Genomic DNA, 26241 nt, shown 5'->3' with positions numbered 1-26241 from the left:
TGATTAAAATAATACAAAGAAAATATGTATAACAGATTCTGTGTCATAGATATTTTCTTTGTTTTATTGTAATAATTTCCCCCATGATGATTCGGGAATAGCGGGGTGGGAGGCAGCGAGAGTGATGCCTCCCACTTACAACAGTAAATTTCAGGAAGCTGGGCGGACGGGGCCAAGCCACAAGCTGCAAAAGCACATTGAAAAAAAGTATATAGAAGCGGCACCTATACATGTACCTCAAAGACAAGGGACGTGCCTTGAGCCCACATGAAAGCACGCCCCTGTCAGTCCGGCAGATGTGATTGGCCCAGTGGATCCAGTGCTGGATCCACTGGGTAGCGGACATATACGGCAGTGGTTGCCGGCAATTTGTGGCGGCGGGACCCAGCCAGATAGTATGGATGGCAGCAGGCGTTATCCATTTCGCAGAGTTCGGCAGCGGGTACCCATTTCAAAAATGATGCCACAGCGTCAGTTTTTAAATTTAAGATGGCCGCCGTGAGCCAATCTTGGCTCGCAGCGTCATTGCTTAAATAAGCCAGAGCGAGGCAGTTGCTGGGCAGTCCATCAGCATGGAGGGAGCAGGGAAGAGCTCCTGAAGATAGAAGACACCGGAAGCCCTGGGAGGCGGCGGCAATGAAAAAATGCGGAAAGGCCACCGCCCCCCAGCTGAAGACGCAGTGCATTAAACTATTAAAACAAAAGGTGTGGTGGTTTTATTTTAATATTTTCTTTACAGGCGGACTACAGGTGCCAGCGGGCCCTTAATGTCCGGGCATGCTGGCACTTGTGGTTCACCAAGTGCCGGTATGCTGGGGCAGGCTTGCTGGGACCTGTAGGCCACCTGTAAAAAACAATATTGTCCTACCATGAACCCCGCACCCACTGCCACCTTGGGTGCGGGGCATAGCACTGGGCTATCAGCCCAGTGCTGGTTGTTGCTCGTGAGGGAACGTATCTCCCATAGATCAGAGGAGCGGCGCCGGCGGCCGGAGATGGTGGGCAGCAGCAGTCGGGAAGCAGGTGCGGGGATTGTAAGTATTCTTTTTTTTTTTTAAGCGGCGCAACTAGGGGGCACAACTCTACAGGGGGCACAGTACTGGGGGCATGGCGCAACTAGGGGGCACAACTCTACAGGGGGCACAGTACTGGGGGCACGGCGCAACTAGGGTGCACAACTCTACAGGGAGCATAACTGGCCACTCCCCTTCTCCGTGAAGCCACGCCTCTAGTTTTTCGCCCGGGGTTCCACAAAGTCTAGATCCGGCCCTGCATTCTGTAACAACTGTCAACATAATAACTAGACGATCTGTGTAATTAATATGGTTTATTTCTGTGGATTCCACAACCGTAGTTGGGCAGGTAAGTTTAACTTGTCACTCACACAAAATCCCCCCACTGTGATGCAGCCTTTCCTCCTCCGAGTTAGATATAATGATTCATTCTGTCATTCATTCAAGGGGAAGCAGCCGTCAGACCAAATACTGGGAAAATCTAGATTAACTCCTTTTTTATAAGAGGTCACTTTATGGCAATACTATTCTCAGGCAGGCTAAAATATATGAGCCCGTGGTGTTCAGAGAAAGTTGACAAACTATTGTAGGTACATTGCGTTACAAAAATAAAAGAAATTTTTTTGCAGAAATGCGCATATTTGATTTTTTGTTATCACTGATAGTCCATGTGACCATTGCAAGGAATGCACTCTATGCTGGGAATGGGCATGTTTGTCTTGTTAGAACATTCGGCCGGATTCATGTTTGTAAGTAAAGCTAAAATAGCATGTAGAAATGTGTCCACTCTCATCTAGCAGGAAACACAACTAATTTTCTACGAATAGTGAACCACTTCCAAAAGAAATGCGCCGTGGGCGTGGTCACATGTCATTAAGGGATGTGACCATGTGACACTAGGTGGAGTGGTTATATATTATGTGAATCCATGGCACAGGCACCCCCTGTCCCTGCGGACTACAGAGACAAGGACAGCAGGATGTGACCCTGGTTATAGAATAAAATATATTATATATAAGCTGTGTACACAGTACTCATCCTGTTATGATGTGAATATTTGCTCCAGTGCCCTCCTTTGGTTTTTCAAGCTGTGGACAGAGTACAATGAGGCAGCACTCCCGAGTCTTGCTGGTGCAGTAAGATTTATTTAGTAAGATTCTGGATCAATAAATCTTACTGCACCAGCAAAACTTGGGAGTGCCGCCTCATTGTACTTGTGGGGAGGGATCCCGACCATTAGAGTGACTCACCGAGGTGTAGTATGAGTTGCCGGCGGCCGGGTCCCTGGCGGCCAGCATACCGGTGCCGGGATCCCGACTGCCGGCTTCCTGACAGCAGGGCGAGCACAAATGAGCCCCTTGCGGGCACAGTGGCGCGCGTAAGTGCCATGCTATCCTCCCTCTAGGGCAGTGTTTCCCAACCACGGTCCTCAAGGCACACTAACAGTCCTGGTTTTAGTGATATCCAGGCTTGAACACAGGTGACTTAATTAGTACCTGTTATTTTGATTTAATGATGTGTGCTGAAGCCTGGATATCACTAAAACCTGCACTGTTGGTGTGCCTTGAGGACCGCGGTTGGGAATGCCTGCTCTAGGGGGTTCGTGGACCCCCAAGAGGGAGAAAAGGTGTCGGTATGCCGGTTGTCGGGATTCCGGCGCCGGTATACTGTGCGCCGGGATCCCAACAACTGGTATACTGAATCCCACCCACACACCGCTGGCCCGGCACCCCATCGTCACTTTTTCTCTGCCAGTCTGCCAGGTGCGGGAGGGTGATGACATCACCTTCATGCTCCCAGCAGTCCTTTTCCTGGAAAAGGAAGAAGGTGCTGGCGGCGCCTCCAAGCAAGATCTAGGAGCTTGGTGGTGGTGTTTTACAGTATGGCGGGGGTATGGCGTACTGGCAGACACATTCTTAATGGTACGCCGTACCGAAGCGTACCGCCACACTTGCAGGACTGACTAACACACAACGCAAAACATATTGACACACACGACACAACACAAAACTTACACAGACACACACACACACACACACACACACACACACACACACACACACACAATGCAAAACTTACTGACAGACACAATGCAGAACTTACTGACACTACTTACTGACACACACACACACACAACGCAAAACCTACTGACACTGACACTACTTACTGACAGACACTACTTATACACCCACACACACACTTCCCCCTCCCCCCTTCAAAACTTACTGACATAGACACCACTTACATAGGAGACCTCAGGGCCTAGCGTGGGCTGCTACTCACATGGTTTTGCATGCCCCCTCAGCTCTGACATCCAGGGACCCAGCTCTCCTAAAAGACAGTAGCCTCCTGTCAAGACCCTTCCCCTTTTTCATGAGGCATGTTATTGTTGGGAAGCTGCAGCAGGAGTGGTATGCTGCAGCAAAAACATTTAAGTTTTGATGGACAAGGGGGCGGGGCTTCGGATGGGTTCGGGGGCGGAGCCTCGGAGATATCTCAGGCTCCGCCCCATGCCCATCCGAAGCCCCGCCCCCTCGCCCATCAAAACATGATTGCTTTTGCTGCAGCATACCACTCCTGCTGCAGCTTTCCAACAATAACATGCCTCATGAAAGAGGGGAAGGGTCTTGACAGGAGGCTGCTGTCTCGGAATTATTTCCGTGGCTCCGCCCCCTTGTCCGTCCGAAGCCCCTCCCCCTTGCCCATCCGAAACCCTGCCCCCTTGCAACACGAAGCGGTCAGGACACAGGCTGACTGGAGGTGAGTGAGCTGCTGTATGTGCTGACAGGAATTTTTTTTTTTTCCTGTCAGCACTGGCTACTGCCTGCACTGCAGGGAGCTCTGTGGGCCTATTTTCAATGGGGGGCTTGGAGCTGCAGCTCCATCCGCCCCATTGTTAATCCGGCCATGGCCGCATATCCCTCCCGCTGACGGCCGTTCTCCCGCTCCTGCTTCCCTGTACCTGCCGCCCGCAGCCCCAAACTCCACCAGCTGGGGCCTCTGCCGCTGATCGCTGTGTATAGGGGGTAATTCCGAGTTGTTCGCTCTGTATTTTACTTTGCATCACAGCGATTTTCCGCTAACTGCGCATGCGCAATGTTCGCACTGCGACTGCGCCAAGTAAATTTGCTATGCAGTTAGGTATTTTACTCACGGCATTACGAGGTTTTTTCTTCGTTCTGGTGATCGTAGTGTGATTGACAGGAAGTGGGTGTTTCTGGGCGGAAACAGGCCGTTTTATGGGAGTGTGTGAAAAAACGCTACCGTTTCTGGGAAAAACGCGGGAGTGGCTGGAGAAACGGAGGAGTGTCTGGGCGAACGCTGGGTGTGTTTGTGACGTCAAACCAGGAACGACAAGCACTGAACTGATCGCAGATGCCGAGTAAGTTTGAAGCTACTCAGAAACTGCTAAGAAGTGTCTATTCGCAATTCTGCTAATCTTTCGTTCGCAATTTTGATAAGCTAAGATTCACTCCCAGTAGGCGGCGGCTTAGCGTGTGCAAAGCTGCTAAAAGCAGCTTGCGAGCGAACAACTCGGAATGACCACCATAGTCAGCAGCAGCGATGAACAGTTTATCCCCCCTGTGCTGCTGCGCTCCCGAGTCCTGCGGCCCGCCCCCCTCTCTGCTGTGAAGTGTACAGTGTTCTGTACAGGAGCCGGCAAAAGCGCATCGTGGGGGTAATTCAGAGTTGATCGCAGCAGCAAATTTGTCAGCAGTTGGGCAAAACCATGTCCACTGCAGGGGGGGCAGATATAACATTTGCAAAGAGAGTTAAGGAGGCCATCCACTACTCAGACTTGTCTGAACTGCAGATAGCATCAGATTTCTCTTGAACTCTCCCGGGAGCGTCCCGGGAATCGGATCGGACCCTGGCTTTAATTTTCACTACATTCACTTCAGATATATCTGATGCAATATATCATGTGCCAGATCGCATCAGATATATCTGATGCACACATGCTACATGTGATTGATCTGATGCTCCTGCTGCCGCTGTTCCCCCTCTTGGTGGGTGGGAGTGGTCAGGGAGATGCCAGTCAAGTGACGCTTCAGATGAATCTGACCAGATACATCTGAAGTAAAAAAAACAATCCGATGTGCACCTGATTTCTTCTGATTCAGATAAATAGTTGGGGCAGCCTCCAGTGGCGCACCCATGGGGGGGGGGGTTTCCGAGTACCCAGAAACCCCCCCTCCACTAAAAAAAAAAAAATTTTTTTTTTTTTTTTTAGCTGCATGAGTATTATTAATGACTGTCTAGCGTCCTCTGCAGCCTGCTGTCTTCCTGGTGGCACTTGCAAGTGCAATAAAAGTTTACTTTATTTTAATTATAGTACATATATATCCATGTGCCTACATATATACACATGTATATACATACATACATACATACATACATATATATAAACACACACACACACACACACACACACACACACACACACACATATGATATATATATACATGTGTATATATATGTGTACTGTATGTGTGTGTATATATATATATATATATATATATATGTATGCATGTTTAATATGCTGTGTATATGGGTTCACTACGATCTCCCGGCGGCCGGCCTCCCGGCGACCAGCATACCGGCTTACCAACAGTGTGGCGAGCACAAATGAGCCCCTTGCGGGCTCGCTGCGCTTGCCACGCTACGCGCGCCACACTATTCTATTCTCCCTCCAGGGGGGTCGTGGACCCCCACGAGGGAGAATAAGTGTCGGTATGCCGGCGGTCAGGCTCCCGGCGCCGGTATGCTGGTCGCCGGGAGCCCGACTGCCGGCATACTGAAGACCACCCGTGTATATGTATGTGTGTGTGTATGTATATATATATATATATATGTGTGTGTAGATATATGTATATATATATATGTGTAGATATATATATATATATATATATATATATACACACACACACAGACACACTAGTTTTACGGACCCAGCATATACTGGGTCACCTCCGTCCCCACCCCCGTGATTGGCTCCGCCCAGTTCTGGAAACCCCCCCATGCAAATCCTGCGTTTGCCACTGGCCTCAGAGATCTGTAGTTCAGACATATCTGACACGGGAGTGAGCATTGGATCTGAAGAGCCATCCAATGTGACACTTTTCTTCAGATATGACGGTCAGATGCATCGAAATCTGAAGAAAACTGCCCAAATATGACTAGTGGATGGGGGCCTTTAGATTTGGGTGGGTTATTTTATTCCTGTGCAGGGTAAATACTGGCTGCTTTATTTTTACACTGCAATTTAGATTTTAGTTTGAACACACCCCACCCAAATCCAGAGCCGGATTAAGGGGGGAGCCCAGGGGACACATTATTTAAGGGCCCCCCGTGCCTGCCGTCAAGCCCTGGTAGTTTTTATTTTATTTTAGGAAGTTCATTCATTGGTGGCAATGGTGCAAACTTTCCCCTCTCTGCAGACAAATTTTGTGTTTCAGAGACGGAGACAGCCTTGTCTCCGTCTCTGCACCCGTCGGGGCCGCCCACAGGCACTTACGAACTGCCGTGAATGAATTGTACGGCTGCTTCTCACTGAGAGCTCTGCTTCTGATCAGCTGAGCTCTCTAGCCTCTCTAACACACAGTGGAGGGAGCTGCTGAGCATGTGCAGCAGCAGCTCCGCCTATGTTTAACTCACATGGACTTCGGCAGAATCTCCTCCTCTTCTCCTCTGTTCAGTTGCATACCTCCCAACTTTTAGGATGCTGATAGCGGGACTCTTGCGCGGCTTCGCCGCGCGCCGACTCGAAAAGGGGGCGTGGCCTCGAGCGTGATGGGCGTGACCACACTCGAGTGGGCGTGGTCTCGCCAAATGGTCCTGTTTTTTTAATTTTGGGGGCGTGCCCAACGCTCTCCCAGCAGCTGGGCAGCCTCCGCTCCCCTCCTAGCTCTGAATACATGCCGTGCGCGTGCGCACAGCATGTATTCAGTGATCACCGGCTGCTTTGCAGAGCAGAGCAGCGGGTGATCAAAGCCTCCCCTAACTGCCCCCCCACCCGCGGGACACTGCTGCCCGCGGGTGGGACAGCGGGACAGGGTCCAAATAGCGGGACTGTCCCGCTGAAAGCGGGACAGTTGGGAGGTATGCAGTTGGTTAGTGGTGTGTGTGTGTGTGTATATGTTGTAGGTGTGTAGTGTGTGTGTGTGTATATGTTGGTGTGTAGTGTGTGTGTGTGTGTGTGTGTGTGTGTGTGTGTATATATGTTGGTGTATAGTGTGTGTGTGTGTGTGTATGTTGTTGGTGTGTAGTGTGTGTGTGTGTGTGTGTGTGTGTGTGTGTGTGTGTATATGTTGTTGGTGTGTAGTGTCTGTGTATGTATGCATGGTGTGTGTGTGTGTGTGTGTGTGTGTGTGTGTGTGTGTGTGTATGCTGTGTGGTATGTATGTATGTATGCTGTTTGTGAGTGTTTATGAATGCTATGTGTGTGTTGTGTGTATGTATGCTAATTTTCTATTTAATAAAATGTGCTATCCTTCGTTTCTGCCTCCAACAGCTTTCTGCTCACACTTTTATCAATCTTAGATATATATATATATATATATATATATATTTGTAAGGAGCTCCCCATCCTACAGTATATACACTATATTTAGCCCTCAGGGGCCCCCCTTGTCTAAATTACCACGGGCCCCCTGGAGCCTTGATCCGGCCCTGCCCAAATCTAACTCTCTCTGCACATGTTATATCTGCCGCCCCCCCGCCCCCCCACCTGCAGTGCACATGGTTTTGCCCAACTGCTAACAAATTTGCTGCTGCGATCAACTTTGAAATACCCCCCAAGAACGCAAAGATCACGTAAGTGCCTACACAGACACTACACTACACTATATTACACTACACTACACTTCACTACAGTACACTATACTATACTACACTATATTACACTACACTACAGTACACTCCACTACACTATATTACACTACAGTACACTACACTACACTACAGTACACTACACTAATCCCTAAGATTAGGGGGGAAATGTAAAATGCTCTGCCTGCTGTAATGTGTAAATGGCGTATTGTGTGAAAGGGGACTCTACCTGCGGTAATGTGTAAAAGGGGGAATCTACCTACCGTAATGTGTAAAAAGGGGCTCTGACTGCTGTACTGTGTAAAAGGGGACTCTACCTGCCGTACTGTGTAAAAGGGGACTCTGCCTGCCATTATGTGTAAAAGGTGACTCTACCTGCCGTAATGTGTAAAAGGGGATTCTACCAACCGTACTTTGTAAAAGGGGACTCTACCAGCCGTACTGTGTGAAAGGGGACTCTACCAGCCGTAATGTGTAAAATGGGGCTCTGCCTGCCGTAATGTGTGTAAGTGGCGCTACTGTGTGGCATAATTTGAATAATGGAGACTACTGTGCAGCATAATATGAATTGGTATTTTCTCTGACGTCCTAGTGGATGCTGGGGACTCCGTAAGGACCATGGGGAATAGCGGCTCCGCAGGAGACTGGGCACAGCTAAGAAAGATTTAGGACTACCTGGTGTGCACTGGCTCCTCCCACTATGACCCTCCTCCAGACTTCAGTTAGAATCCTGTGCCCGGCTGAGCTGGATGCACACTAGGGGCTCTCCTGAGCTCCTAGAGAGAAAGTATATTTTAGGTTTTTTATTTTACAGTGAGATCTGCTGGCAACAGACTCACTGCAGCGAGGGACTAAGGGGAGAAGAAGCGAACCTACCTAACTGGTGGTAGCTTGGGCTTCTTAGGCTACTGGACACCATTAGCTCCAGAGGGATCGACCGCATGGAACCGGCCATTGATGTTCGGTCCCAGAGCCGCGCCGCCAGCCCCCTTACAGAGCCAGAAGCAAGAAGAATCCGGATAATCGGCGGCAGAAGACATCAGTCTTCACCAAGGTAGCGCACAGCACTGCAGCTGTGCGCCATTGCTCCTCATACACACTTCACACTCCGGTCACTGAGGGTGCAGGGCGCTGGGGGGGGGGGGGGGGGGGCGCCCTGAGAAGCAATAAATACACCTTGGCTGGCAAATATATCACAATATATAGCCCCAGAGGCTATATATGTGATAAATACCCCTGCCAGAATCCATAAAAAAGCGGGAGAAAAGTCCACCGAAAAAGGGGCGGAGCTATCTCCCTCAGCACACTGGCGCCATTTCTCCCTCACAGCTCCGCTGGAAGGAAGCTCCCTGGCTCTCCCCTGCAGTCTACACTACAGAAAAGGGTAAAAAAGAGAGGGGGGGCACTAAATTTAGGCGCAATATACATATAGCAGCTATAAGGGGATATAATTTAGTTAATCCCTGATTTATATAGCGCTCTGGTGTGTGCTGGCATACTCTCTCTCTGTCTCCCCAAAGGGCTTTGTGGGGTCCTGTCTTCTGTCAGAGCATTCCCTGTGTGTGTGCGGTGTGTCGGTACGGCTGTGTCGACATGTTTGATGAGGAGACTTATGTGGAGGAGGAGCAGGTGCCTATAAATGTGTTGTCACCCCCTGCGGGGCAGACACCGGAGTGGATGGACTTGTGGAAGGAATTACGCGAAAGTGTCGACTCCTTACATAAAAAATTTGACGTCATGCCAAATGCGGGGCAGCCGGCTTCTCAGCCCGTGCCTGCCCAGACGTCTCAAAAGTCATCAGAGGCTCTAAAACGCCCGCTACCTCAGATGGCAGACACAGATGTCGACACGGATACTGATACCAGTGTCGACGACGAAGAGACTAATGTAATGTCCAATAGGGCCACTCGTTATATGATTGAGGCAATGAAAAATGTTTTACACATTTCTGAGGTGACCCCAGGTACCACAAAAAAGGGTATTATGTTTGGGGAGAAAAAACTACCAGTAGTTTTTCCCCCTTCTGAAGAATTGAATGAAGTGTGTGAACTAGCGTGGGCTTCCCCCGATAAAAAATTGGTAATTTCAAAAAAAATTACTAATGGCGTACCCTTTCCCGCCAGAGGATAGGTCACGTTGGGAAACACCCCTTAGGATGGATAAAGCACTTACGCGCTTATCAAAAAAGGTGGCACTGCCGTCCCAGGATACGGCCGCCCTAAAGGAACCTGCTGACAGAAAGCAGGAGGCTCTCCAGAAAGCTATATATACACACACTGGTATTATACTGAGACCAGCTATTGCCTCAGCATGGATGTGCAGTGCTGCAGCTGCATGGTCAGACTCCCTGTCAGAAAACATTGACACCCTAGACAGGGACACTATGGGGGTCATTCCGAGTTGTTCGCTCGCAAGCGGATTTTAGCAGATTTGCTCATGCTAAGCCGCCGCCTACTGGGAGTGAATCTTAGCATCTTAAAATTGCGAACGATGTATTCGCAATATTGCGATTACACACCTCGTAGCAGTTTCTGAGTAGCTCCAGACATACTCGGCATCTGCGATCATTTCACTGCTTGTCGTTCCTGGTTTGACGTCACAAACACACCCAGCGTTCGCCCAGACACTCCCCCGTTTCTCCGGCCACTCCTGCGTTTTTTCCGGAAACGGTATTGTTTTTTCCCACACGCCCATAAAACGGCCTGTTTCCGCCCAGTAACACCCATTTCCTGTCAATCACATTACGATCGCCAGAACGAAGAAAAAGCCGTGAGTAAAAATCCTAACAGCATAGCAAATTTACTTGGCGCAGTCGCAGTGCGGACATTGCGCATGCGCATTAAGCGGAAAATCGCTGCGATGCGAAGATTTTTACCGAGCGAACAACTCGGAATGACCCCCTATATTGCTAAACGTAGAGCATATTAAGGACGCTGTCTTTTACATAAGAGATGCAAGGGTGAGGAGTTGTTCGGGGATGGTCTTTCAGACTTAGTGTCCACAGCAGCAGCTGGGAAGTCAGCATTTTTGCCACATGTCCCCTCACAACCAAAGAGAGCACCGTATTATCAGGTGCAGTCCTTTCGCCCCCAAAAGAGCAGACGGGGTAGAGGCGCGTCCTTTCTGCCCAGAGGCAGAGGTAGGGGGAAAAAGCTGCAGCATACAGCCACTTCCCAGGAACAAAAGTCCTCCCCCGCTTCTTCTGCTAAGTCCGCCGCATGATGCTGGGCTCAGCAGGCGGAGCCAGGTACGGTGGGGGGCCGTCTCAAAAACTTCAGCAATCAGTGGGCTCGCTCACAGGTAGATCCCTGGATCCTTCAAGTGGTATCTCAGGGGTACAGGCTGGAATTCGAGACATCCCCCCCCCCCCCCCGCCGTTTCCTCAAATCTGCCTTACCAACGACTCCTTCAGAAAGGGAGGCTGTGTTAGAGGCAATTCACAAGCTGTATTCCCAGCAGGTGATAGTCAAGGTGCCCCTACTTCAACAAGGACGGGGTTACTATTCCACAATGTTTGTGGTACCGAAACCGGACGGTTCGGTTAGACCCATTTTAAATTTGAAATCCTTGAACACATATTTAAGAAAATTCAAGTTCAAGATGGAATCGCTCAGGGCGGTTATTGCAAGCCTGGAAGAGGGAGCTTACATGGTATCTCTGGACATCAAGGATGCTTACTTGCATGTCCCCATTTACCATCCTCACCAGGAGTACCTCAGATTTGTGGTACAGGATTGTCATTACCAATTCCAGACGTTGCCGTTTGGCCTGTCCACGGCACCGAGGGTATTTACCAAGGTAATGGCCGAAATGATGATACTCCTTCGGAAAAAGGGAGTTTTAATTATCCCATACTTGGACGATCTCCTGATAAGGGCGAGGTCCAGAGAGCAGTTGTTGGTCGGCGTAGCATTATCTCAGGAGGTGCTACACCAGCACGGTTGGATTCTGAATATTCCAAAGTCTCAGCTGGTTCCGGCGACACGTCTACTGTTCCTGGGGATGATTCTGGACACAGTCCAGAAAAAAGTGTTTCTCCCAGAGGAGAAAGCCAAGGAGCTGTCATCTCTAGTGAGAGGCCTCCTGAAACCAAAACAGGTGTCGGTGCATCATTGCACGCGAGTCCTGGGAAAGATGGTAGCTTCCTACGAAGCGATTCCATTCGGCAGGTTCCATGCCAGAACCTTTCAGTGGGACCTGTTGGACCAATGGTCCGGATCGCATCTTCAAATACATCGGTTGATAACCCTGTCTCCAAGGACCAGGGTGTCTCTGCTGTGGTGGCTGCAGAGTGCTCATCTCAGAGAGGGCCGCAGATTCGGCATACAGGACTGGGTCCTGGTGACCACGGATGCCAGCCTTCGGGGCTGGGGGGCAGTCACACGGGGAAGAAACTTCCAAGGACTTTGGTCAAGTCAGGAGACTTCCCTACACATAAATGTTCTGGAACTGAGGGCCATTTACAATGCCTTAAGTCAATCAAAGACCCTGCTTCAAAACCAGCCGGTTCTGATCCAGTCAGACAACATCACGGCAGTCGCCCATGTAAATCGACAGGGCGGCACAAGAAGCAGGACGGCGATGGCAGAAGCCACAAGGATTCTCCGATGGGCGGAAAATCACGTGTTAGCACTGTCAGCAGTGTTCATTCCGGGAGTGGACAACTGGGAAGCAGACTTCCTCAGCAGGCACGACCTCCACCCGGGAGAGTGGGGACTTCATCCAGAAGTCTTCCAACTGATTGTAAACCGTTGGGAAAAGCCACAGGTGGACATGATGGCGTCCCGCTTAAACAAAAAGCTAGAAAAATATTGCACCAGGTCAAGAGACCCTCAGGCGATAGCTGTGGACGCTCTAGTGACACCCTGGGTGTACCGGTCGGTTTATGTGTTCCCTCCTCTTCCTCTCATACCCAAGGTACTGAGGATAATAAAGAAAAGAGGAGTAAGAACTATTCTCATTGTTCCAGATTGGCCAAGAAGGTCTTGGTACCCGGAACTTCAAAAATTAATCTCAGAGGACCCATGGCCTCTGCCGCTCAGACAGGACCTGCTACTGCAGGGGCCCTGTCTGTTCCAAGACTTACCGCGGCTGCGTTTAACGGCATGGCGGTTGAACACCGGATCCTAAAAGACAAGGGTATTCCGGAGGAAGTCATTCCTACGCTTATTAAAGCTAGAAAAGATGTAACCGTACAACATTATCACCGCATATGGCGAAAATATGTTGCGTGGTGTGAGGCCAGGAAGGCCCCAACGGAGGAATTCCAGCTAGGTCGATTTCTGCACTTCCTACAGTCAGGGGTGACTATGGGCCTAAAACTGGGTTCCATTAAGGTCCAGATTTCGGCTCTGTCGATTTTCTTCCAAAAAGAACTGGCTTCACTGCCTGAAGTTCAGACTTTTGTCAAGGGAGTGCTGCATATTCAGCCTCCTTTTGTGCCTCCAGTGGCACCGTGGGACCTCAACGTGGTGTTGGGTTTCCTAAAGTCACATTGGTTTGAGCCACTCAAAACCGTGGATTTAAAATATCTCACGTGGAAAGTGGTCATGCTTTTGGCCTTGGCTTCGGCAAGGCGTGTGTCAGAATTGGCGGCTTTGTCATGTAAAAGCCCCTATTTGATTTTCCATATAGATAGGGCAGAATTGAGGACTCGTCCCCAGTTTCTTCCTAAGGTGGTATCAGCTTTTCACTTGAACCAACCTATCGTGGTGCCTGCGGCTACTAGGGACTTGGAGGACTCCAAGTTACTGGATGTAGTCAGGGCCTTGAAAATGTATGTTTCCAGGACGGCTGGAGTCAGGAAGACTGACTCGCTATTTATCCTGTATGCACCAAACAAGATTGGTGCTCCTGCTTCAAAGCAGACTATTGCTCGCTGGATTTGTAGCACAATTCAGCTTGCGCATTCTGTGGCTGGCCTGCCGCAGCCTAAATCTGTAAAAGCCCATTCCACGAGGAAAGTGGGCTCTTCTTGGGCGGCTGCCCGAGGGGTCTCGGCTTTACAACTTTGCCGAGCTGCTACTTGGTCAGGGGCAAACACGTTTGCAAAATTCTACAAATTTGATACCCTGGCTGAGGAGGACCTTGAGTTCTCTCATTCGGTGCTGCAGAGACATCCGCACTCTCCCGCCCGTTTGGGAGCTTTGGTATAATCCCCATGGTCCTTACGGAGTCCCCAGCATCCACTAGGACGTCAGAGAAAATAAGATTTTACTCACCGGTAAATCTATTTCTCGTAGTCCGTAGTGGATGCTGGGCGCCCGTCCCAAGTGCGGACTGTCTGCAATACTTGTATATAGTTATTGTTAACTACAAGGGTTATTGTTGAGCCATCTTTTGAGAGGCTCTGTTGTGTTCATACTGTTAACTGGGTATATTATCACGAGTTATACGGTGTGATTGGTGTGGCTGGTATGAGTCTTACCCAGGATTCAAAATCCTTCCTTATTGTGTCAGCTCTTCCGGTCACAGTATCCTTACTGAAGTCTGGAGGAGGGTCATAGTGGGAGGAGCCAGTGCACACCAGGTAGTCCTAAATCTTTCTTAGCTGTGCCCAGTCTCCTGCGGAGCCGCTATTCCCCATGGTCCTTACGGAGTCCCCAGCATTCACTACGGACTACGAGAAATAGATTTACCGGTGAGTAAAATCTTATTATTTTGTGGCCACATTTTTTCCCCATCAAGCCACACCTCTATATTTTTGGCGCGTGCCTACGACGCGCACTGGCCCTATTTTAAATATGATGCGGGGGGACACCAATGCTGTTTCTTGCACACAGCGCTAAAATTTCTAGTTTTGGCACTGCACACTACAACTAGTCGCAGCCTGCTGTGAATAGACGCTGCCATGGTGCATTCGTATGCAGCAGCAAGATAAGAATGGACACATCTGTGACTTTTTGTCTGGAACAAACCATGTTACCATGCAAGGGAAGCAAATACATTTAACATTTTCTGTGCAGGCTAAATACTGACTGCTTTTAAGTCAGTGCTTTCACCACCTCTGAAACTCATATGGATATCTTGTTTGAGCGTCTGCATTTAGGCGCAATACAAATGACATTATTGGGTTTTACTCAAGGTCAGAAATCTGCTGCTCTTATTATCCGACTTACATCTTCTATCCAAAGATGCTGAAGACACCTTGCTAATGCATGCACTTACTTGTGTTTAATTATAAAGAAATGGGCATATTGTTTGTTTATAGTTGCCGACATCATTGCTGGTCTCTCCGGGAGAGAGCAGCCAGGTCTGCTCAGCAGGGGGCGGGGGTATAGTTATGACACATTGAAGGGGTGTGGTGGAGGTGGAACAGGGGCGTGATTACAGCAGTTGCATCATTGTAGCAACGCCCCAAATCTGTAATGCCAAGATTACCAGCATTATACTGTAGGGTGCGTGGCTATGATGATGAGTTTCATCGAGAATTGAGTCATCGACTGCATGGACCACCCACTTTACTCACTAAGTGGGCGGCCGGGCAGGGAGGAACCTACAAAATCGGGAGAAATTGCTGGCACTGAGCAATACATATTGCTCAACAAAAGGTAACCACCTCGTCCCAACTTTTGCACTGTATATCCTATTAGCTCACATAGGGCCTGATTCTGAGTAGCATACGTCTGTGGCTGCTTTTCACTATGGCCGTGGTATTGTACTCACTTTCATAAGTTTATGCAACAATCTGTTGAAGTTACAAATCTGTACATCTGAAAGTGCAAGCCTATCCTGCTTGCTGTTCCAGTGTACGCAGATGCAACCAGTGTCACTAATATCAGGACTTGCATCACTCACATGCTAGGTACAAAGGATTCATTTGAAACCGGTGTCTTTTGCCGGTACGCACGACTCGAAATCGCATGGAGATGTACACCCATCAGAAATAGCCGCTCTATGCATATGATACTCGCCGCCCAGATGCTGGTCTCCGTTCACACAAGGGGCCTGATTCAGGTTATGTTGTAGTAGAAAGTACTGATGTTCTGCACTTTGCACATGCACTGGACTTGTACTGTGCATGTGTTGTACAGATCTGCAACGTCGTTCACACAATGGCATCAGATTGTCAGTGATTGACAGTCTGATGTTGTTTGGGAGCGAAAAGGGAGCCGCAACCAAAGCCGGTCCTAGGCATAGGCAAACTAGGCAAATGCCTAGGGCATTTGGCATGCCTAGGGGCACAAGCTGCTTCTGCTGATTAAAATGATATGCGGCATGCCTATATTCTGTGTGTGACTGTAGCTGTATCTCTTTACAAAATGCTACATTACAGTGTATTCCTGGAAATCACTGTAACGTAGCATTTCGTATGCAGATACAGCCACAGTAGCACACAGAATACAGGCATGCTGCATATCATTTTAATCAGCAGAAGCTGCTTGTGCATCCTAGCCACATAGTAATGAAAATAAGACGCATTTTCGTCAATAAGGGCACCTGACGTTAACAGAGCAGCCAGCTGACTCATGCCAGGCATCTCCTGCTACATGGTGTATTAAGGCAAGATGTATGAGGACATATCTGTATCCAGAGGTCACAGTGTTAGCAGCCATATGAGTGCTGTGTGCAGGTGGTTGGTTGTGCAGTAGTGTTCGGCATATGTGTAAGGGGCATTATGTGTATAAGGCAGTGGTTTCCAAACTTTTTTGAATCACGGCGCCCCAGAATATCAGAATTTTTTTCACGGCACCCATAGGCCAAAAATTTCTTATTGAGAAATAAATATTACATTAAGTAGATCGTATTTATATGTCATCCTTAGGGTCAGTTGTGTGGTGATGGACAAGATTTGCTTCTGTTTGGCCACATATTTTATGACTGGCAGCCACCAGCACTGGTTTTGCCTATTATATTGACCATGAATAATTTGAACTGGTCCTGGACCACCAACCCAGGGCACCCCTGCAAGTGTCCCTAGGCACCCCAGGGAGCCACGGCACACAGTTTGGGAACCTCTGATATAAGGGCATTAATAAAGGGTGAGGAGTGATGGTGCTGGGAAACGGGTGCAGGATCAGAGGCAGAACTAGCGGCGGTGCTAGAGGGCACCAGCCAAAATCTTGCCTAGGGCATCATATTGGTTAGGGCCGGCTCTGGTCGCAACCACCTCTTTCTCTCCAATGTGAGGCGAACCGCTGCCGTTGAGGTGGGGGGACGAGGCCAGGATCTCTGCAGATCTGATATTGTGTCCTAGGATGCATCTCAGATCAGTAGTGCATGCAGGAGGTGTGATGCCTCATCCTACATTACCATATCATTGCTATTGCTGCTGCTTCCATTTAAACAGCAGCGATAGCCACTCCATCCACATCTGAATCAGGCCCAAGATGCAGCACTGCACACACAACTTGTTTGCAATTCAGACACATGCACAGTCGGCTTGAGAACGGAAGATGCATCTATTCTCACAGAATCAGGCCCATTGGGGTATATTTACTAAAATTCGTATTTTTCAGAATGAGGTTAAAGTTCAAACACGAATGACATCGCAAGTGTAAATTTGCAACTTTTTGAATTTATTACGACTAATTTACTAAGCTGTCGTATTCTGCATTTTCGTGTTTTCCGATGTCGATGTCATTCGTATTTTTTGGCAGTGTTTTACGGGAGTGAATAGTAAAACACTGCCGACATTAACACAATGAATCTCGGCCGGATCTGTGAGATCCGTGCAGGGCTTCATTGTGCACCTTTCGTATAAAAAATAACATTGTTACAAATCATAAAAAAAAATGCGTGGGGTCCCCCCCTAAGCTAAACCAGCCTCGGGCTCTTTGAGCCGGTCCTGGTTGACAAAATATGGGGGGGAAAAATGGCAGGGGTTCCCCCATATTTAATCAACCAGGACCGGGCTCTGCGCCTGGTCCTGGTTCCAAAAATACGGGGGACAAAAAGCGTAGGGGTCCCCCGTATTTTTGAAACCAGCACCGGGCTCCACTAGCCAGGTACATAATGCCACAGCCGGGGGACACTTTTATCTAGGTCCCTGCGTCCCTGGCATTACATACCCAACTAGTCACCCCTGGCCGGGGTACCCTGGAGGAGTGGGAATCCCTTAAATCAAGGGGTCCCCCCCTCCTGCCACCCAAGGGCCAGGGGTGAAGCCCGAGGCTGTCCTCCCCCCCCCCCCCCCCCCATCCAAGGGCGGCGGATGGGAGGCTGATAGCCTTTTGAAAAAAATGTGAATATTGTTTTTAGTAGCAGTACTACAAGTCGCAGCAAGCCTCCCCCGCAAGCTGGTACTTGGAGAACCACAAGTACCAGCATGCACTGGAAAACCGGGCCCGCTGGTACCTGTAGTACTACTACTAAAAAAATACCCCCAAAAAAACAGGACACACACACGCTGATACCACCTTAGGGAGGAATTGGGGAGGCGTCCTCAATTCTGCTCTGTCTATATGGAAGATCAGATAGGGGCTTTTACAGGACAAAGCCGCCAATTCTGACACCCGCCTAGCCGAAGCCAAGGCCAAAAGCATGACCACTTTCCACGTGAGATATTTTAATTCCACGGTCTGAAGTGGCTCAAACCAATGTGATTTTAGGAAATCCAACACAACGTTGAGATCCCAAGGTGCCACTAGGGGCACAAAAGGGGGCTGAATATGCAGCACTCCCTTAACAAACGTCTGAACTTCAGGCAGTGAAGCCAGTTCTTTTTGAAAGAAAATAGACAGGGCCGAAATCTGGACTATAATGGAACCCAATTTTAGGCCCATAGTCACTCCTGACTGTAGGAAGTGCAGAAATCGACCCAGCTGAAATTCTTCTGTGGGGGCCTTCATAGCCTCACACCAAGCAACATATTTTCGCCATATGCGGTGATAATGCTTTGCTGTCACATCTTTCCTAGCTTTTATCAGCGTAGGAATGACTTCAACCGGAATGCCCTTTTCCATCAGGATCCGGCGTTCAACCGCCATGCCGTCAAACGCAGCCGCGGTAAGTCTTGGAGCAGACAGGGCCCCTGCTGTAGCAGGTCCTGTCTGAGAGGCAGAGGCCAAGGGTCCTCTGAGATCATTTCTTGCAGTTCCGGGTACCAAGTCCTTCTTGGCCAATCCGGAACGATGAGTATAGTTCTTACTCCTCTCTTTCTTATTATCCTCAGCACCTTTGGTATGAGAGGAAGAGGAGGGAACACATAAACCGACTGGTACACCCACGGTGTCACTAGAGCGTCCACAGCTATCGCCTGAGGGTCCCTTGACCTGGCGCAATATCTTTTTAGCTTTTTGTTGAGGCGGGACGCCATCATGTCCACCTGTGGCCTTTCCCAACGGTTTACAATCAGTTGGAAAACTTCTGGATGAAGTCCCCACTCTCCCGGGTGGAGGTCGTGCCTGCTGAGGAAGTCTGCTTCCCAGTTGTCCACTCCCGGAATGAACACTGCTGACCGTGCTATCACGTGATTTTCCGCCCATCGGAGAATCCTTGTGGCTTCTGCCATCGCCATCCTGCTTCTTGTGCCGCCCTGTCGGTTTACATGGGCGACCGCCGTGATGTTGTCTGACTGAATCAGCACCGGCTGGTTTTGAAGCAGGGGTCTTGTTTATGTGTAGGGAAGCCTCCTGACTCGACCATTGTCCTTGGAAGTTTCTTCCCTGCGTGACTGCCCCCCAACCTCGGAGGCTTGCATCCGTGGTCACCAGGACCCAGTCCTGTATGCCGAATCTGCGGCCCTCTAGAAGATGAGCACTCTGCAGCCACCACAGCAGAGACACCCTGGCCCTCGGGGACAGGGTGATCAGCCGATGCATCTGAAGATGCTATCCGGACCACTTGTCTAACAGATCCCACTGAAAGATCCTTGCATGGAACCTGCCGAATGGAACTGCTTCGTAAGAAGCTACCATCTTTCCCAGGACTTGCGTGCAGTGATGCACCGACACCTGTTTTGGTTTCAGGAGGTCTCTGACCAGAGATGACAACTCCTTGGCCTTCTCCTCCGGGAGAAACACCTTCTTCTGTTCTGTGTCCAGAATCATACCCAGGAACAGCAGGCGCGTCGTAGGAACCAGCTGCGACTTTGGAATATTCAGAATCCAGCCGTGCTGTTGTAGCACTTCCTGAGATAGTGCTACTCCGACCAACAACTGCTCCCTGGACCTTGCCTTTATAAGGAGATCGTCCAAGTATGGGATAATTATAACTCCCTTCTTTCGAAGGAGTATCATCATTTCGGCCATTACCTTGGTAAATACCCTCGGTGCCGTGGACAGACCAAACGGCAACGTCTGGAATTGGTAATGGCGGTCTTGTACCACAAAACGGAGGTACACCTGGTGAGGTGGGTAAATAGGGACATGCAGGTACGCATCCTTGAAGTCCAGTGATACCATGTAATCTCCTTCTTCCAGGCTTGCAATAACCGCCCTGAGCGATTCCATTTTGAACTTGAACCTTCTTATATAAGTGTTCAAGGATTTTAAATTTAGAATGGGTCTCACCGAACCGTCTGGTTTCGGTACCACAAACATTGTGGAATAGTAACCCCGTCCCTGTTGAAGGAGGGGAACTTTTATTATCACCTGCTGGAGGAACAGCTTGTGAATTGCCGCCAGCACTACCTCCCTGTCCGGGGGAGTAGCTGGCAAGGCTGATTTGAGGTAACGGCGAGGGGGAGACGTCTCGAATTCCAGCTTGTATCCCTGAGATACCACTTGTAGAACCCAGGGATCCACCTGTGAGTGAACCCACCGGTCGCTGAAGTTCTGGAGACGGGCCCCCACCGCACCTGGCTCCACCAGTGGAGCCCCAGCGTCATGCGGTGGATTTAGTGGAAGCAGGGGAGGATTTCTGTTCTTGGGAACTGGCTGTATGGTGCAGCTTTTTCCCTCTACCCCTGCCTCTGGGCAGAAAGGACGCGCCTTTAACCCGCTTGCCTTTCTGGGGCCGAAAGGACTGTACCTGATAATATGGTGCTTTCTTTGGCTGTGAGGGAACCTGGGGTAAAAATGTCGACTTCCCAGCTGTCGCTGTGGAAACGAGGTCCGAGAGACCATCCCCAAACAATTCCTCACCCTTGTAAGGCAAAACCTCCATGTGCCTTTTAGAATCCGCATCACCTGTCCACTGCTGAGTCCATAATACTCTCCTGGCAGAAATGGACATTGCATTTATTCTAGATGCCAGCCGGCAAATATCCCTCTGTGCATCTCTCATGTATAAGACTACGTCTTTAATATGCTCTATGGTTAGCAATATAGTGTCCCTGTCAAGGGAATCAATATTATCAGATAGGGAATCAGACCACGCTGCTGCAGCACTGCACATCCATGCTAAAGCAATAGCAGGTCTCAGTATAGTACCTGAGTGTGTATATACAGACTTCAGGATAGCCTCCTGCTTTCTATCCGCAGGCTCCTTTAAGGCGGCCGTATCCTGAGACGGTAGTGCCACCTTTTTTGACAAGCGTGTGAGCGCTTTATCCACCCTCGTACCCTGTCCTCTGGCGGGAAAGGGTACGCCATTAGTAACTTTTTAGAAATCACTAGTTTTTTATCAGGGGAAGCCCACGCTTCTTCACACACTTCATTTAACTCATCTGAAGGGGGAAAAACCACTGGTTGCTTTTTCTCCCCAAACATAATACCCTTTTTAGTGGTACTTGGGTTAATGTCAGAAATGTGCAACCGTAATCATGCAACGGATAGCCCTAGTGGAATGTACATTAGTCTCGTCGTCGTCGACACTGGAGTCAGACTCCGTGTCGACATCTGTGTCTGCCATCTGAGGTAGCGGGCGTTTTTGAGCCCCTGATGGCCTTTGAGACGCCTGGGCAGGCACGGGCTGAGAAGCCGGCTGTCCCACGGCTGTTACGTCATCCAGCCTTTTATGTAAGGAGTTGACACTGTCGGTTAATACCTTCCACATATCCATCCACTCTGGTGTCGACCCCGCAGGGGGTAACATCACATTTATCGGCACCTGCTCCGCCTCCACATGAGCCTCCTCATCAAACATGTCGACACAGCCGTACCGACACACCGCACACACACAGGGAATGCTCTGACTGAGGACAGGACCCCACAAAGTCCTTTGGGGAGACAGAGAGAGAGTATGCCAGCACACACCACAGCGCTATATAAACAGGGATTTACACTACACAAAGTGATTTTCCCTATAGCAGCTATAATACACAGTATTGCGCCTAAATTTAGTGCCCCCCCTCTCTTTTTTACCCTATTGAGCCTGGAAACTGCAGGGGAGAGCCTGGGGAGCGTCCTTCCAGCGGAGCTGTGAAGAGGAAATGGCGCCAGTGTGCTGAGGGAGATAGCCCCTTATTCGGCGGGCTTCTCCCGTTCTTTATATTAATATTATGGCAGGGGATTTTTACACATATATAGTTTATTAGACTATATTATGTGTTTTTTTCCATTTTAAGGTAATCTAATTGCAGCCCAGGGCGCCCCCCCCCCCCCCCCAGCGCCCTGCACCCATCAGTGACCGGAGTATGTGGTGTGCATGGGGAGCAATGGCGCACAGCTGCAGTGCTGTGCGCTACCTTAATGAAGACCGTAGTCTTCAGCCGCCGATTTCCAGGACGTTCTTCTTGCTTCTGGCTCTGCAAGGGGGACGGCGGCACGGCTCCGGGACCGGACGACCGAGGCTGGGCCTGTGTTCGATCCCTCTGGAGCTAATGGTGTCCAGTAGCCTAGAAGCCCAAGCTAGCTGCAAGCAGGTAGGTTTGCTTCTTTCCCCTAAGTCCCACGTAGCAGTGAGTCTGTTGCCAGCAGATCTCACTGAAAATAAAAAACCTAACAAATACTTTCTTTACTAGAAGCTCAGGAGAGCCCCTAGTGTGCAACCAGCTCGAGCTGGGCACAGATTCTAACTGAGGTCTGGAGGAGGGGCATAGAGGGAGGAGCCAGTGCACACCAGTAGTCCTAATTCTTTCTTAGAGTGCCCAGTCTCCTGCGGAGCCCGTCTATTCCCCATGGTCCTTACGGAGTTCCCAGCATCCACTAGGACGTCAGAGAAATAAATGTTTTGCCTCACAATACACGGTATCAATTTATTTCCTATTTTTCTAATAAAAAATATTATTTTGCTGTACAGTGACCCTCTCTCAACTGTGGCAGCTGCCCTGCCAGCAGTGTTAGTAACCCCAGTATGCTGTAAGGACACCTGTTCACCAGACTGAGCAGAAGACTTGATTAGGATAAAATCTATTTTATTCACTACCCTCATGTCACCAAGGGTCTGTCGAGTAAGGTAAGGTCAGATTTCTGATAACGCTTGCTGTAATCACATTCGGTCAATTCGTGTCACCCACTGCTGGGATTCATTTCAGCTAAAAGCAATAAAAAGCTGTTGACCAGAAATCTGTGAAATGTTCTGCGCTTTTTGCTCAATACAGATAAACTTTGACAGTGTAACTATATGACAGAGCAGGTTCTTTGTGAAAATCTGGTACATGATCTGAAACTTGGAGCTCCATTCACATCTGTATAAAGAGGATTATGTAGAGCTGCAAGAAGTGTACCCCAAACGTAAGCCTGGAAAAGAAGCGGATTTATGTTGATGTGCATATGTTCTATTAGATGTATCTTACGATGAGTCCACACAGTGCCCCCAAATGCCTGTATGCTACACAGTGCCCCCAGATCACAGTATGCCACATAGGGCCTAATTCAGATCTGATCGCAGCAGAAAATTTGTTAGCTAATGGGAAAAACAATGGCCCTCATTCCGAGTTGTTCGCTCGGTAAAAATCTTCGCATCGCAGCGATTTTCCGCTTAATGCGCATGCGCAATGTCCGCACTGCGACTGCGCCAAGTAAATTTGCTATGCAGTTAGGATTTTTACTCACGGCTTTTTCATCGTTCTGGCGATCGTAATGTGATTGACAGAAAATGGGTGTTACTGGGCGGAAACAGGCCGTTTTATGGGCGTGTGGGAAAAAACGCTACCGTTTCCGGAAAAAACGCAGGAGTGGCTGGAGAAACGGGGAAGTGTCTGGGCGAACGCTGGGTGTGTTTGTGACGTCAAACCAGGAACGACAAGCACTGAACTGATCGCAGATGCCGAGTAAGTCTGAAGCTACTCAGAAACTGCTACGAGGTGTGTAATCGCAATATTGCGAATACATCGTTCGCAATTTTAAGATGCTAAGATTCACTCCCAGTAGGCGGCGGCTTAGCGTGAGCAAATCTGCAAAAATCAGCTTGCGAGCGAACAACTCGGAATGAGGGCCAATGTGCAGTGCAGGGGGGGGGGGGGGGGCAGATATAACATGTGCAGAGAGAGTTAGATGTGGGTGGGGTGTGCTCAACTGAAATCTAAATTGCAGTGTAAAAAAAACCAGCCAGTATTTACCCTGCACAGAAACAAAATAACCCATGCTTGAAAAAGGTTGTTTAAACCGAAACACGTTGCTTGGACTGCATGCACTGCTGGGGTGACGCAGAAGGGGACAACTCTCACTGAAACTGAGAAAGCCTGCTGTGGTGGTGCCGAGCTTCTCCGCCCGTCACCTGCTCTGTACAAACAGCTAGCCCACCGCAGCACCTCAATTTGGTGAGAGACTGATATTAATTTATTGCATACTTAATCCCTACCATCTATGCCACGTTACTATGCCACTTAAGAGAAACTACAAAAAATGTTTTTTATTATATGGAGTGGTAAAGGAAAGGACATCTCTTACTAAGGGGTCTATTTATTACCATTATTTTTACTAAAATAATGTGAAAAAGGGTGTTTTCACACCCTTTTCACATTATTTTAGTATCACCTGAATGTATTAGGGCATTTGGAGCAGTTTTCATGAAAAACTGCTCCAAACCCTTTAATTCACTTTTTTTTTAGTAACCCACATCGCATTCCCCATACTTGCAATGGAAAATGTGATGTGGCCAAATTTACTAAAAAAAAGTGTGAAAAAACACTGCAGTGTGCCCTGTGATAATCTCGCCAGCTCAGGCTGGCGAGTTCACAGGGCAGCACTTCGATAAGCACCCTTTTGCCCATCTTTCTCTGCCCCTGGCAGAGAAAGCTATGCGGGACCCGGCAGAGTGATCAGCTATGTGTGTCCGATGGACACACAAGCTGATCACAGTGTAATAAAAAAAAAAATAAAAAAAAAACATACTCACCTGTCCAGGGAGCCGGCGTCCGCTGCTCCGGTGAGCGCAGCCGTGTGTCGGGTCCCCCATATGCTGCAATGTTACCCCGGTGCAGTAAAGTGACGCTGCAAAATGGCAGAGCACTTTACAGCACCGGGGGTCACAGCGCAGGAAAAGGACCCGGCGCACCGCAGCCTCCTGAAGCAGCGCGGACCGGCTCCCTGGACTGGTGAGTATATTATACTGCTTGGGGGGTCCGCAGCACGCGGGGTAGTCACGACGGGGGTGTCAACCGGGCGGCGGCGGTAGCGGCGCTGTTGGTGGGGGCGGCGCATGCGCAGCAGGACATTGGGGTATTTTTTATGAAAAATACCCTGATGATGCTACCATTAGGCATCGCAGGGACAGAGCTTGACCGCAAGCTCTGTTCCTGCATGCGATCAATTATCGCAGTGCGAGTTTGGGCGATTTTATCACCTGTCATCCGCATCCTGGATGCGGATGGTGATAAATAGGCCCCTAAGACTGAGAAGACTGAGAAAGCCATCTGCGGTGGTGCTGAGCCTCTCAGCTCAGGACTTGCTCTGCACCAACAGCTAGCCCACCGCAGCATCTCTAATTGGTGAGAGACAGACACCTCTCCAGTGTTTAAGAGACTGACATCACTTCTTTGTTTGATGCATTTTTAGGATTTATGTTATTTATTCTCTGAGTGTTGTACTATCAGTGTTGAATATTTAATTGCTGCTACATGCATTGTGCACTTTGTATTGTATTAAAATAAATATGTTTTTAATATTATCTCTTTTGGGACATTCATGAGGTTATTTTAGCGCCAGCCTATATACCGAAATATATACTTTTGGTTCTAATGTGGAAATTTGTGCTAATTCCAACAAATATACTCTTCACTGCGCATGTAGTGGTGTACATATTATAATTGGAGTGGGTCAATATGTTAAAACAGATACAGAAAAGGAGGAAAAAATAGTTCAGAACAGGCTGTTTAATTTTAATTATTTTTAATAAATAAACATGTAACTAGATAACAAAGTGAGTGAATAAAATAGTGAGGCAGTGCACGGTCATGTGATCTTGTGTGTCTAATCACGTTAAGAGCGATTTCTGTGATTAAAACACTCAAGGATAGATAGATAGATAGATAGATAGATAGATAGATAGATAGATAGATAGATAGATAGATAGATAGATAGATAGATAGATAGATAGATAGATAGATAGATAGATACCATATAATGTTATAATGTTGGCAGCAGCAATGACAGTTGAGCTCACTGGGTCAGCATCAGAATTAGATGATTTC

This window comes from Pseudophryne corroboree, chromosome 6 (assembly GCF_028390025.1).
Source record: "Pseudophryne corroboree isolate aPseCor3 chromosome 6, aPseCor3.hap2, whole genome shotgun sequence".
Lineage (NCBI taxonomy): Eukaryota > Metazoa > Chordata > Amphibia > Anura > Myobatrachidae > Pseudophryne > Pseudophryne corroboree.
This window is presented reverse-complemented; position numbering follows the sequence as displayed.